Source organism: Sceloporus occidentalis, unplaced genomic scaffold (assembly GCF_023333645.1).
Source record: "Sceloporus occidentalis isolate IW3139 unplaced genomic scaffold, rSceOcc1.0.p SCAF_39, whole genome shotgun sequence".
Lineage (NCBI taxonomy): Eukaryota > Metazoa > Chordata > Lepidosauria > Squamata > Phrynosomatidae > Sceloporus > Sceloporus occidentalis.
The window spans coordinates 2,695,820-2,711,008 of NW_028317019.1; the positions used below are offsets into that span (position 1 = coordinate 2,695,820).

The following is a 15,189-nucleotide window of genomic DNA, read 5'->3' on the forward strand; positions in this document are numbered from 1 at the left end:
AGGAACCTCAGAATATGATCAAGACTTCAAGGTTCTTTCTGAGGAAGGAGAGGCAAACTAGGAGAGGCTGCAGCTGTTTGCTTTTGCCTGAGCCTCTGGGAAGGGCCCCTCTTCTCCTTTCTCCTTGGCTGTCTTCATGGAGGGCAGACTCCTTTTGCCCTTTGGACTCAGTTTGCAACAATGGCAGTGAGCTCAAAAGAAGGGGAGAAATGGCAGCAGGAGGAGGAAACTGTGGCCTTTGAAGAGCAGCTGAAAAGGTAGGAGGGCAGAGGATGAACCAGGGGAGGGTCCCTGCCAAACTGGGAGAGTTGGAAGGCATGCAGCAGGAGCTGGGCCTGGAAATGGAGGAGGAGAAGGGGGCTTATAAAATGACCTCCATGGATGAGGAAGCTGGGCCAAGTCCATGACATACAATGGCCCAGTGAAACGATGTCCATTTTGTAGGAGCCAGTGTGGCCTAGTGGTTTGAGCATAGTGGAACTACGACTCTGGAGATCAGGGTTTGAATCCCAACTACATCATAGAAACTCTCTGGGTCACACTCTCTCAGCCTTAGGGGAAGGCAATGGGAAACATTAAATATAGACATTTAAATATTGCAGTTGCTATGGTTGTTGTTATTGGGTTGTTGTTGTTGTTATTGCTGTCTATCTATACATTATGATTTTAGGTAGATTATTGCAAGAAAAAAATAGACCCATTAAAATCAGACACATGATTTACTCCTATTGAAATCTTTGGGAGTGATGAAGGCTGGGGCCAACCCTAGGACTCCAATCCTAGCCCCATTTTCTGGAAATTAAGGGGATGTACAGGCCAGCCCTTTTAGCGCCAGATCAGGGCCACGGCAAACACACTGCTTTTTGCAGCTCCTTTTTGCACTATGATAAGGTTACACCGTGGCCCTGATGTGGCCTTTCTGTTGTGCAAAAAGGAGCTCCTTTCTGCGCCAGGGGAAAATGCCATATCCACCAATGGTGTGGCTTTTCTGCACTCCTTTGGCACTGCGTCATCTGAATGTAGCACCAGAGGAATGCTGGGACGTCACCTGCGATGTGGTGCAATGTGCAGGATCACACCGGCATGCGGGAAGAGTCAGGGAGTGCGCTGTGTAGACGCCATCTTTGTCCTCATGCCAGCTAAGGATGCTGGTCTCTACGCCCCGAAAGGCCCAGTGAACTGTCTCTTGCAGCATTCGGAAGATTGTCTCTCTGAGGGTTTGGAGGCGAGACTAATAATAATAATAATAATAATAATAATAATAATTTAATCAATAATTTATATCCTGCTTTCCAACAGATTTATTTTGAATTTTAGGGAAGGTTCAGGTTTGATTTGCCCTTAGTGCTGTTGAATTGTATTTTCGGTGGTCCATGAAAGATTGCATAAATGTGTGCACATAAAAAACACTTTGTATTTTCTGCAGGTGTGGAAAGAACCAAGATGCTTCCAAAGGAAGGGAGAGAAGAGAAAGGACCCTCAATTCCTCCTTTGTGGAAGAAACTGGAGGAAAGAAGACCTCCGGACAGTAAGTGTCCAGACCTCCTTTTTTGACTCTGGAGCCTCAGGAGAAGAAAGAGATACTGAAGGTTCTGGAACATTATTCCCCACAGTCACAAGCAGCACAAAATGGCTGCTGGGACACAAAATAGTCGAGGGATGGTGGGAGGGATAAGTTTTCCAGCCAATCAGGGCCAGGGATGGTGGGAGGGACTGGGACTCCAACCAATCATTGCAAGGGATGGTGGGAGGGACTGGGACTCGAGCCAATCAGGGCCAGGGATGGTGGGACGGACTGGGATTCCAGCCAGTCAGGGCAAGGGATGGTGGGAGGGACTGGGACACCAGCCAATCAGGGCCAGGGATGGAGGGAGGGACTGGGACTCCAGCCAATCAGGGCCAGGGATGGTGGGAGGGACTGGGACTCCAACCAATCAGGGCAAGGGATGGTGGGAGGGACTGGGACTCCAGCCAATCAGGGCAAGGGATGGTGGGAGGGACTGGGACTCCAACCAATCAGGGCAAGGGATGGTGGGAGGGACTGGGACACCAGCCAATCAGGGCCAGGGATGGTGGGAGGGACTGGGACTCCAGCCAATCAGGGCCAGGGATGGTGGGAGGGACTGGGACTCCAGCCAATCAGGGCCAGGGATGGTGGGAGGGACTGGGACTCCAGCCAATCAGGGCCAGGGATGGTGGGAGGGACTGGGACTCCAGCCAATCAGGGCCAGGGATGGTGGGAGGGACTGGGACTCCAGCCAATCAGGGCCAGGGATGGTGGGAGGGACTGGGACTCCAACCAATCAGGGCCAGGGATGGTGGGAGGGACTGGGACTCCAACCAATCAGGGCCAGGGATGGTGGGAGGGACTGGGACACCAGCCAATCAGGGCCAGGGATGGTGGGAGGGACTGGGACTCCAGCCAATCAGGGCCAGGGATGGTGGGAGGGACTGGGACTCCAGCCAATCAGGGCAAGGGATGGTGGGAGGGACTGGGACTCCAGCCAATCAGGGCCAGGGATGGTGGGAGGGACTGGGACTCCAGCCAATCAGGGCCAGGGATGGTGGAGGGAGGGGGGTTCCAGCCAATGGCAGCCACTCAGAGTGTCCTCAGGAGGAAATCATGTGTAAAATACATATCATAAAAACATCACAAAGTATAAAAATTCCAATTACAGTCATCGCAGGACAGTTATGCTGTTATGACCGGAACTAAACATATATACATTTATCATTATATATACATGCTGACGTTGACCAGAACGTGGGTGGTGTATACATGCGCAGGTGCATCCATGTGCATGCATAGGTACCCCCATATTTCTCCATGCATTTGCTTATGTTTAAATTGTATGCAAGTAGAAGAGTATATATAAATGTGTACATACACACACACACACACACACACACACACATATTTGTGTACACATGCAGACGTTCAGACAGATATCTATGGGTATGTAGAGATGCATACACAAACACACATGCACACATCCATCTGTTGTTGTCCATTGTTCTGGTCCGTTGTTCCAGGTGATGCTGGAGAAGAACCCTGCCTCCAGCGGAACCAGAAGCTGCAGGCGATGAGGAGAGGGTCTCCTTGCCCAATGCATCTCTCACCTGGAGGGCCAGCACCAAGAAGGTCACTCCCCCCACCTTCACAAAGGCCCCATTCCCACTCCCTCATTTGCCCTGGATAGAACTGGGCAGATCCAGGTGCCCCATATCGAATCTCCCCAGAAACAAGTTCCTACTACCCTTTGCCTCAATCGGCAGCAGGGAAGAGCCGGTTGTTTCCAAAAAGAAAGGGTCAATAGTCCGCTTTCATAAAAACCTCGCTAAGAGGGAATTGCCCTGGATCTCTTGTGCAAGCCCCTGATCGAGTTGTGTTAAAATTGGTGTGAGTGTGAACTTCCAACTTTTAAATCGGTTTGGGAACCAGGGTAAAATGTAGTCTGAATGGCCCCGACATTTAAGGGTCACCCTCAAACTGTCAATGGCTCACCAGCAGCAAGGCCAGGAGAGCACAGAATGTGGCTATACAACTCGGTGTGTGGCGCTCCCCACAATAATGATGTGTATCTTTTTTATTTTCAAAAATGTTTATTACACTGAGATATTCCCATGATAGTATTTAAATGACCAAATATCGACCAAATATTAACTATTAATTTAACGGAATGTTATCACCCTTTTCTTCAAATGTTTAAGACAACTCCATTCCATTTCTAAATCTTCTCTTGGTTTCCCTCTTAGTAAGGCAGATACTATATCCATATTTCTAGCTTCATATATCTTAATCAACCAATCTTCGATAGAAGGAGTAATTGTAGATTTCCAAACTTCAGCAAATAAGATCCTTGCACATGAGACCATATATAAAACAATTCTGTTGTATTTTATTGACTTTATGTTGTGTGTCATGTTTAGTAAAAATAAATTTGGTTCAAAGGGAATACAGTGGAACCTCGCCTTACGCGGGGGATCCGTTCTGGATCCCTCTGCGTAAGGCGAATTCTGCCTATGCTCAAGCCCCATTGGAAACAATGGGGCTCATGCACGGCGGCGCGGTGGGGTGAGGGGCGCAACGGGCACGCGCGCCCATTCAATTGAATGGGACGCGCCGCCCCTTCCGCCCCACGCACACCCCACGGCTTGAGCACGTACGCTCAAGTCCGCATATGAGAAAGCCGCGTATGGGGAGGATGCACTGTATCTATATCAAGAATGTTTTGGATGGTTTCATGAATCCTTTGCCAGAATCCTTTAGCTTTAATGCATGTCCACTTCATATGAAAGAAGCTTTCCTTGGGTTCCCCGCATTTCCAGCACTTAGTATTGCCAGCTTTGTATATCTGGTGGGTTTTTGGGTTACCACTTGAATAACATTTTGATGTAATTTTCTTTATAGTTTTGGCACTGAGTGAATTCATTTGTTCCTTTCCATGATTTTCCCCATTCCTCTATAGCAGGGGTAAGCAACCTTTTTGAGCCGGGGGCCGGGTTGGTGTCCCTCAGGCGACTGGGGGGCCGAAGCTGGGGGTGGAGCTTCAACCCTCCGGGGCGGGGCCACGCGCTGGGGGTGGAGCTTCCACCCTCCGGGGCAGGGCCGCATGCCGGGGGCGGAGCTTCCACCCTCCGGGGGCCAGGCCTCCCCATCTTTGCTGGCCCCTGACGGGGCCCCAGGCCCCGTCAGAGATCAGCAAAAAAGCTGGTGGGGGCCACCAGCGCTGGAGGGCCCCCTGGAGGGCCCCAGCGATGGCACCGGGCCTCCGAGAGGCCCCCTGCCACCGCCGGAGCCCTCCTGGAGGGCCCCAGGGATGGCAAAGGGCCCCCCAGAGGCCCCCTGCCGCCCTCGGAGCCCTACTGAAGGGCCCCAGGGATGGCAGCAGGCCCCCCAGAAGCCCCCTGCTGCCCTCGGAGCCCTCCTGGAGGGCCCCAGGGACTGCAAAGGGTCCCCCAGAGGCCCCCTGCCGCCCTCGGAGCCCTCCTGGAGGGCCCCAGGGAGGGCAAAGGGCCCCCCAGAGGCCTCCTGTCGCCCTCGGAGCCCTCCTGGAGGGCCCCAGAGACGGCAAAGGGCCCCCCAGAGGCCCCAGCCGCCCTCGGAGCCCTCCTGGAGGGCCCCAGGGACTGCAGCAGGCCCCCCAGAGGCCCCCTGCCGCCCTCGGAGCCCTGCTGAAGGGCCCCAGGGACGGCAGCGGACCTCCTAGAGGCCCCCTGCCGCCCTTGGAGCCCTGCTGGAGGGCTCCAGGTGTCATGCCCAGCCTGAAGGATGGCTTGGAGGACTCAGAGGATGAGCTAGAGCCCCTGAACCTGTAATGGAGGAGCCAGAGCCCCTGGGGCTTGAACCTGTAACGGAGGAGCCAGAGGCTGGCCCTCGTTCTGCTGGAGCAGAGTCTATGGCCCCTCCAGAGATTCAGCAGTCAAGTTTGCCTGGTGCCGAGGCTGTGGACACGGAGGAGGATCTGGGCAGTGTGCCCACCTTCAATGAGCGTCGAGCAGAAAGAGAGGGCCTTCGAAGATCTCGGAGGCTTTATCAGAAGCGTCTTCGTAATCAGACACAGCTGAAGGCCGGCTCCTTGCCTTCTTAAGCACCTAGAGCATGTATGGTTCTTTGCCAGTGGATATCTGACTCTTTTAGAGGAAAGACTCTGTCTCTGGCTCTTTTGGCTTCTTGTCTTGACTACCCGGAAACCTTGACCTTGGACTGCTTTATCGACCTGCCTATCTGTTGCCCTGAACCTCGGACCGTCTGACAATTCTCTTGGTAATCCCTTTTGTAGAACTACTGTGAATCTCCAGGACTGTGTAGCTTACACTGACTTTGCTGTGCTGGGAGGGGGTTTGTTTGTTTGAGAACTAGCTGCCTTATCAGCTTTTTGGCTGCTTTCCTGGACACCAGGGACGGCAGCGGGCCTCCTAAAGGCCTGCCGCTGCTGCCGCCGCGGCTGCCTATCGCGGCTTTTCGCCGCTCTGGGCGCCGCCATTTTGGGCGGCAAAATGGCGGCGAAGTCTCACGCGACCTCCCCCGAGGTCGCGCGAGATTTCGCCACCATTTTGGGCAAAAAAATGGCGGCGCCCATAGCGGCCTCTGGGGCTATGGGCGCCGCCATTTTTTTGCCCAAAATGGCAGCGAAATCTTGCGCGACCTCAGGGGAGGTCGCGCGAGACTTCACTGCCATTTTGCTGCCCAAAATGGCGGCGCCCAGAGCGGCGAAAAGCTGTGACGGGCGGCGGCGGCGGCGGCGGCGGCAACAGCAGCCAGGGGCCAGGCGGTAGGCGTCCGCGGGCCGCATCCGGCCCGCGGGCCGGAGGTTGCCGACCCCTGCTCTATAGGTATAGTTTTATTTATATCACCTGCCCATCTTACCATGCTGTGTTTAATAATTTCATCTTCTAGATCTCTTTCTTTTAATAGTTTATAATATTTGGATATGTGTTTACCTTTTTTGTCCATAATAATTTTATCTATTTCGTTGTTATCCATCGTCAACCCAGGAGCTTTATTGTCTGCCTTAAAACGATTGTTTAATTGGTTGTATAAAAACCAATCCTTCATGTTTCCTCTTTCATTAAGTTCTTCCATAGATTTCATATTGTATTTTCCTTCTGGTGTTTTGTTGATTAAATCTCCATATCTTAGCCATGGAGTATTTTTGTCCTTTGTTCTATTGTAATAGGCTTCTTGCAATGACACCCAAAATTGATGTCTCATTTTATACCATACTTTAAGCAATGCTCTTCTTATAACATGATGGTTAAAAGTATTATTATCTTCTGGTTTTGTATACCACATATATGCATGTATGCCAAGATTCAGGTTAGCTTTTTCTATATTCAATAAATTCTTGTTTTCTAATTTGAACCATTCTTCTAACCGTTTGAGACAAGCTGCATAATAATACAGCTTAAAGTTTGGTATGTTACATCCCCCCGTTGAAGAAAATATCTTTTACTAAGGCAACCATAGCAGTTTTGACTCCGTATCCCATCCTGAAGCCTGTTTGAAATGGGTCCAGATAATCTGCTTCATCCAAGACCTCTTGTAGATGAAGATCAACTGCCCTCTCAATCATATTGTTTAGAAATGGGAGATGGGAGACTGGTCTGTAATTGTTCATGTCCAAGGGATCTAGGGAAGGCTTCTCCATAAACGGCCGTACCACAGCTTCTTTTAATCAAGATGGAAAATAGCCCTAACTAAGAGATGCATCTATGATATATCTCAGATGATATATGAAGGGCAACGGTCGAGAGGGCAAGTTCTCCTCTTCTCACTTCCAAGGGGCTTGTCCACATCCTCAGTACTCAGATTCAAATTGATCCAGTATGATCTTACTTATGGACACCTTACTTACAACCACTGCAATAATGCTGACATCCAATTTGGCTCTTATCTGAGAGATATTATCTGTGAAATAGTAATTTAAAGCATCATAGTGAGCTGTAGAAGGCAAAGTTTTGTGCAAATTCACAACTTCTGTGCATCAAAGAGACCAGTGTGTTGAAACAGCAAAGAACTTTATTGAAAACACATATCAAAAATTCAGTGTTTAAGCCAGAACTACCAGAATATATTAAAACCCCAAACCTTAAATTCCACCCTCTTCCAAACCCCACCCACAATTCCCACCATCTATCCCCCACTATTAACCAGCCCCACTTTGCCATCCTTCTCACACGCACAATCTCTCCCTGCCCCAGACATTTGAAGAAACTAGCTCCCTTTCTGTTACTACCGGTCCCCAACTTTCTTCAGCCAACATCCCACAAATTCCGAATGCTATCATTGCTTTTCTAACTAGCTGCAACAAATCCCAGCCCCCCATCTAACTAATCTAAACCATGACCCATAATCCCCAGCCAAATTTGTAACTCAAAACAATTATCTTATACTAGTAGCAATTAAAACCTAAACTTAACAAAACATAACTTTAAAACATAAACAGACATATGGACAGAAAAACTCTACAAATAAATTCATAAGGGCTTTTAAACACCGCTGGATTGAAAAAATATCTTTGTATTCCATCTTTACAAAAATAATGTTCATTCACTTCATGGATTTGTGTGGCTTCTCTCCTGTGTTGCCTCTCTGGTGTCTCAGGTGGGCTGACTTGTCAGAAAAACATTTCCCACAATGCTGGCATTTGTGAAGCTTCTCTCCTGTGTGGACTCTCTGGTGTGTCACTAGGTGTGACTTCTGAGAAAAACATTTCCTACAATGCTGGCATGTGTATGGCTTCTCTCCCTTGTGGATTCTCTGGTGTGTCAGTAGGTTTGACTTCTGAGAAAAACATTTCCCACAATGCTGGCATTTGTATGGCTTCTCTCCAGTGTGGACTCTCTGATGTTTCACTAGGCTTGACTTCCGAGAAAATCATTTCCCACAATGCTGGCATGTGTATGGCTTCTCTCCCTTGTGGATTCTCTGGTGTGTCAGTAGGTTTGACTTCTGAGAAAAACATTTCCCACAATGCTGGCATTTGTATGGCTTCTCTCCTGTGTGGACTCTCTGATGTCTCAGGTGGGCTGACTGGTCAGAAAAACATTTCCCACAATGCTGGCATTTGTGAGGCTTCTCTCCTGTGTGGACTCTCTGATGTATCACTAGGCTTGACTGCCGACAAAAACATTTCCCACAATGCTGGCATTTGTATGGCTTCTCTCCTGTGTGGACTCTCTGATGTTTCACTTGGGCTGACTTCATAGAAAAACATTTCCCACAATGCTGGCATTTGTATGGCTTCTCTCCTGTGTGGACTCTCTGATGTGTCACTAGGTTTGACTTACAAGAAAAACATTTCCCGCAATGCTGGCATTTGTATGGCTTCTCTCCTGTGTGGACTCTCTGATGCATCACTAGGTTTGACTTCCAAGAAAAACATTTCCCGCAATGCTGGCATTTGTTTGGGTTCTCTCCTGTGTGGACTCTCTGATGTGCCAATAGGTATGACTTTGAAGAAAAACATTTCCCACAATGCTGGCATTTGTATGGCTTCTCTCCTGTGTGGACTCTCTTATGTGCCAATAGGTGTGACTTCCGAGAAAAACATTTGCCACAATGCTGGCATTTGTATGGCTTCTCTCCTGTGTGGACTCTCTGATATGTCACTAGGTTTGACTTGGAAGAAAAACATTTCCCAAAATGCTGGCATTTGTTTGGGTTTCCTCCTGTGTGGACTCTCTGATGTGCCAATAGGTATGACTTTGAAGAAAAACATTTCCAACAACGCTGGCATTTGTATGGCTTCTCTCCTGTGTGGACTCTCTGATGTGCTAATAGGTATGACTTTAAAGAAAAACATTTCCAACAATGCTGGCATTTGTATGGCTTCTCTCCTGTGTGGACTCTCTGATGTGCCAATAGGTCTGACTTCTGAGAAAAACATTTCCCACAATGCTGGCATTTGTATGGCTTCTCTCCTGTGTGGACTCTTCGATGCATGACAAGGACTGACTTGTAGGCAAAACACTTCCCACAATGTTGGCATTTGTATGGCTTCTCTCCTGTGTGGACTCTCTGATGTATCACTAGGTGTGCCTTTGAAGAAAAACATTTTCCACAATGCTGGCATTTGTATGGCTTCTCTCCTATGTGGACTCTCTCGTGAGTGACAAATTCTTCTGTAAAGGAGGACAATGACAGACAAGACTGAATGTCAGTGTTAAGAGAGGAAAGGGTTACGCCAAGATTTAGCCCCACGTTTATCCCTCCCTATTTGAGATTAAATTAATAATGTTGGTGTGAGTGAACTGAGCATGACCCTGTTCTGGATGCCCCAAATCCATATAATGACTGTATCCTTACTCAGAGCTACCAAAGAAGAAATTGAAGAGGAACTGTCATGAGGAAATCAGTAGAAGCAGATAGTCAGGCATTTGAAAAATATTCCAATATATATATGTAAAAATACTTTGATTGAAAAGTGGCATCATTTCCTGTGAGAATGCCATAGAGTCTTGAGTCAGAGCACATGGCATGATGCAAGCTAACTGCAGAGGAAGCTTCATGCTGTGTGGCACCAGGAGATGACTCACAACCAATACAGGATACAGCTCACATGTGGATTGATGTGGGTTGGAGTTGTGTGTACAAGAGATTGTGAAGTTGATGAAAGTCAGAGAGGAGAGCTGGTACATATTTGTTTTCTATTGCAACTCAAGCTAAAGAACCTCCAAGGACTTGGAGGAAATCAACTGGGTCTGTGAGTTATTTTTAAGTGTGGAAAGTGGTTAATGCATTGCCAATGCCTATATCTGGAGATTTGCTACTGTACTCTGCTATGTTATTATTAAACTCTGGGAGTGTCGCCTTCAGACTGTGCTATACATTGGCTTTGAATGGGACCAGAATTCAGACCAGAATTCAGAGCCAAGAAGGACCTGAGAGCCGGTGTAATAATCCTTTTTGGCTGAAGTATTTCCACCAAGCACCCATTTAATTTAATTCAGTTTCAGACAATTCTATCCCCACCCAGGAAACATGCTAAAGCAATTCCAAGTTATGGAACAACTTTCTGGAGGAGATCTGTCTTAACACCACCTTGGATGCTTTCAAGAAAGGACTTAAGACGGATCCCTTCCGGCAGGCTTACCCAGCTGACCTCTTGTAAAGAACTTAAGGAAAAATTCCACTTCTGATCACAACTGTGCATTTTAAATGAATTTTTTATTTGTCCCAAATTGTGTTTTAAGCATTTTGTTGTTTTACTGTGTATAAATTGGATGCTATTGTTGTTTTGTGGCTATTTTACGGTTGTAATACTGCCTCGCTCCATTGAGAGAGGCAGGTAAATACAAATAAAACTTATTATTATGGTTGGTGGCTGCCTCCCAATCCCCAAGGCCCCTCTCCTGGTCCTTCCCAGAGGTCCCTTTCTCTCCGCACAGAGCTAGGAAATCCTGGCTTTGCTCCTGCCTCCCCCTCCTGGCTCCCATAGGCCTAGAATCATAGAGATGGAAGAGACTACAAGGGCTATCCAGTCCAACCACATTCTGCCATGTAGGAATCAAAGCATCCCTGACAGATGGCCATCCAGCCTCTGTTTGAAGATCTCTAAGAAAGGAGACTCCACCAAAATCTCAGAGGGAGTTTGATCCATTGTCGAACAGACCTTACTGTCAGGAAGTTCCTTCTTATGTTGAAGTGGAATCTCTTTTACTGCAGTTTGCATCCATTGTTCCGTGTTCTAGTCTCTGGAGCAGCAGAAAACAAGCTTGACATTCCTTCAAATATTTAAACAGGGCTATCATATAACCTCTTAACCTTCTCTTCTCCAGGCTAAACATCCCTAGTTACCCAAGTCGTTCCTCATAGTTTCCAAATCCTGCACCATTTTAGTCGCCCTCCTTTGGACATGCTCCAGTTTCTCCACATCCTTTTTGAATTGTGGTGCCCAGAACTGGACACAGTATTCCAGGTGGGGCCTGACCAAGGCAGAATACAGTGGCACTATTACTTCCCTTGATCCTGACACTATACTTCTATTGATGCAACCTAAATCGCATTGGCCTTGTTAGCTGCCGCATTACACTGTTGACTCATGTTCAACTTGTGGTTTACTTGGACTACTAGATCCCTTTCACACATAGTTTCATTCAGCCAGGTGTCCCCCATCCTATATCTGTTATTTCATCTCCCTCTTAAGCCTAATTTCCTTCCCTTTCTCCCTCCGTCTCCAACCTTCCTTCTTGCCCATCTGCACTGCTTCAGTATTTCACCTTCACCATCTCTTTCCTGCCTTTCTGTTTTTCACATTCGCTCCTTCTCTCTATCACAGACACACACCCATTTATGTGATGCATAAAAGGGACACTTAAAGGTTCATTTGTTGAGAAAGGCAGGATAATCCATATACAAATTACTCATTGGGAAAGGCAAAGCAAGGGGGCTGGGACCTGGACTTGTTTTGGTGAGGATCAAGCACCAGGGAGCAGTATTAAGACATCTCTAAGACAGGGATGGGCTACTGTTGGGGATTGGGGGCATCACATTGGCCCCCTGGGGATCTCAGGGGCAACTGCACATTGTATTGCCTGAAAATAGGAATAAAGTTTTGTGCCTCAGTATCCCATTGCATCCCTTTGGGGAAGTGAAGCAGAACCTCAAAAGGCTGGAAGAGGGCCAAAAAAGGAAACATACTCAGAGATGTGCTACCATTTCAATGAGAAATGCATTACTGGCAATCTCCATACTGTCTTCCTACAAAATCCTAGCATTGGTGAGATATCTGGGGGTGGAACTTAGTTTCAGAATTAAAAAGTCCTTTGCTTCCACCAAAAGGTTTATTGAGAAACTCAGGCAGAAGCGTCCATTAATAAGTCTAAGCTGTCTCTGAAGTGTCTAAACCTTTTCCCTCTGTCATTAACTACCTTCACACTCCTCCCTTTTCCTCCCCTTCAGCCCCTAAACAGCCCGGCTGCCAAGGTACCTCTTGCCTTCTTCTTCCACTGTTCACATACGCCACTCACCCCTGGAGCATGTCTGCCACCCAGAGTTCACAGACCAGGCAATTAATAGCCTCCACAACTGCTTCCCTTCCCTGAAGCCATTCTAGGCCCTAATATCCTTACCAACTACTTAAAACTACTATCGTTTAAACGACTAACAATTTCTCCCTAAACTCCAAAAACATTCTGGATGAATGACAGAAGCCGGATTTGGCAATTGGCAATTTACAATGCGGTATTTAGAATCCTTATAAAGTGGAGAGCAATAGTGCCTCACAAAACTACAAATTCAAATATTCTACAGGATGTTGCTATCACAATTAAACTACATTTGAAAGGGATCTATGACTCCCAATAGACCGGAAGTTGAACTTGGGCAAAAGTGTGATGCGGCAGCTAAAAAGGCCCATGTGATTCTAGGCTGCATCAATACGAGTATAGTTTCTAGATCAAGGGAAGTACTAGTGCCACTCTATAGAGCTTTGGTCAGGCTTCACTTGGAATAATCCTGTGTCCAGGTCTGGCCTCTGAAATTCATAAAGGATGTTGACAGGTTGGAACATGCCCAGAGGAGGGCAACAAAAATGGTGAAAGATCTGGAAACCATAAAGCCCTATGAAGAGTGGCTTAGAGAGCTGGGTATGTTTACCCTGGAGAAAAGAAAATTAACAACAAATATGATATCCATGTTTAAATATTGGAAAGGGTCGTTTTGAGGATGAACCAAGCTTGCTTTCTGCTGCTACAGAGAAAGGAGACACCACAATGGATGCAAACCACAGGGAAAGAGGTTCCACCTAAACATTAACAGTAAGACCTATCGGACAGTGCAATATACTCCCTTAAAATTTGGTGGAGTCCTCTTCTTTGGAGGTCTTTAAACAGAGGCTGGATGGTGTTTGGAAATGTATTCCTGCATGGCAGAAGTGGGTTGAACTGGATGGCCCTTGTGGTCTATTCCAACTCTATGATTCTATAATGCTAGTGGATTCCGGTTCCTTACCCACAGAGGCCACGTTCTCATAATTCTCCATCATTACAGAACTGTACATAAGTCTCTGCTTCTTCGTCAACAGTTTCCATTCGTTCTCCGTGAAATATACTGCCACATCCGCAAAGGTCACCTGCAACAGAAAATAGCCCCCATCCAGAGAGTGACTAAACAAAAGGGGAGGAAAGCACATGGTGCATCCAAATATTATTTGATCTCTTTAGAATTCAGTCTAGGAAATAAACTTTAAATGCCGTCAGCCAGAAAAAAGCTACTGCCTTTCAGATCCAGTTTGTCTTTAATCTTTTCAATATAATATACAATATAATTTAGGCCATAGCTGGGATATTGATGATGGATTAGGATACTGACTGTCCCAAAATATATAGTACATTTAGCCATAAAAGAATTATGGTGCATTTAGCCATTTCCTGCCACATTTCGGAGGCAAATGTCATTTTTATAAAGCAGTTCCGTGGAGCACTCTGGGGTTGAGGGTCATTGGGTCCACCCCCAATTTATATCCAGAGACATTCTCCCATAGCCCCCAACATTTCTTAGATGGGAAAAACAAGACACATGTGGATAAGCAACCCAGAAGGCAGTGAAGATGGCCAAAGTTGTTTATGAGGAAGATCACACAAGCTAGGAAAGGCACAGCAGTTTGCTTTTGCTTCAGCCTCCTGGGAAGGGCCATATCCAGTCTCCCTCTTTCCTCTCCTCTCCCCACTTTTGAGCTGATAGGCTGTAAACTCAGTTGCACTCAGGAACTGAAGTGAGCTGAGAAAGGGGAAAGTGGGAGGAGGATAGACCAACTGGGACATTTTTAAAAGCCCCTGAATAAGTGGGGTGACAGAGGATTAACCAGGACTGTCTCTGCCAAACTCGGACAGTATATTATTTGCTTCCTTTCATAAATTGGCCCAGAAGTGACACAGATGAAGCTAATAGGATAGTGACTCACCAAAGAGCTATTGTTCCTGGGCATCCTCTTTCTGTTGGAGCCCAACTCCCTCCGCTTGGCCTCTGTGTCAGCCATCAGGTGGGCAGGGGTCCTGGTGGTCCTGCACTTGGGTCACTTCCAGCAAGAGAGGCCCAAAGCCGTGTCCAAAGTGGCTGAGATGAAGTTCCTGAGAAAAGGGACCAGGGTTAGGATTGGCTTGGCAAGAAACCCTGCAGCACTCAAAGACACAGAGAACAGCATCCTGCTCATGACATACACAGGTGGCATATGCCTCTTTTGGGCTTATGCAGAGGTGGATATCCCCTTCTCCCTCTGCACCAAACGAAGCTTCCCAGACATAGCATAGATTCACTGCAGCTCCCCTACACAACAGATACTCCATGCCTTCTTAGAGTGGAGAGGGATTAGGGGATGGGAAATTGGAGAGGGCCCTGGTTATGTCCCTGTAGCTAGATGTGAAATGAGGGCATCATAAATAAATCATCTGCTGAAACCTCCAGTGCTTTTCCCCATCATCAGCCCTTTTCCCAAGAAGGCTGCATCCATACTATATAAATAAGGCACTTTGACACCGGTTTAACCACTCAGTGCTATGGAATCCTGGGATTTTACATTCTCTGACAGAGAGTTCTCATGCCACAACAAACTACAAATCCCAGGATTCCACAAAATGGAGCCAGGAGAGTTAAAGCGGTTTCAAACTGGATTATTTCTTCAGTGCAGATACAGCCAGAGTTGCTTGTAAAAGGGTAGAAGCGCCCAAGTCTTGTTTAATTCTTGG

The 15,189-nt window shown here is 47.3% G+C and overlaps 1 pseudogene across 1 annotated transcript; it reads right to left on the bottom strand.

Moving 5' to 3' along the window:
• Positions 1-7,478: 7,478 nt before the first annotated feature.
• LOC149290409 (uncharacterized) lies at positions 7,479-14,483 on the bottom strand (annotated as a pseudogene). The gene is made up of 3 exons (XR_016277243.1): positions 14,409-14,483; positions 13,457-13,577; positions 7,479-9,627 (listed from the first exon to the last, which is right to left on the bottom strand). The product of XR_016277243.1 is annotated as an uncharacterized LOC149290409 (transcript).
• Positions 14,484-15,189: the final 706 nt, after the last annotated feature.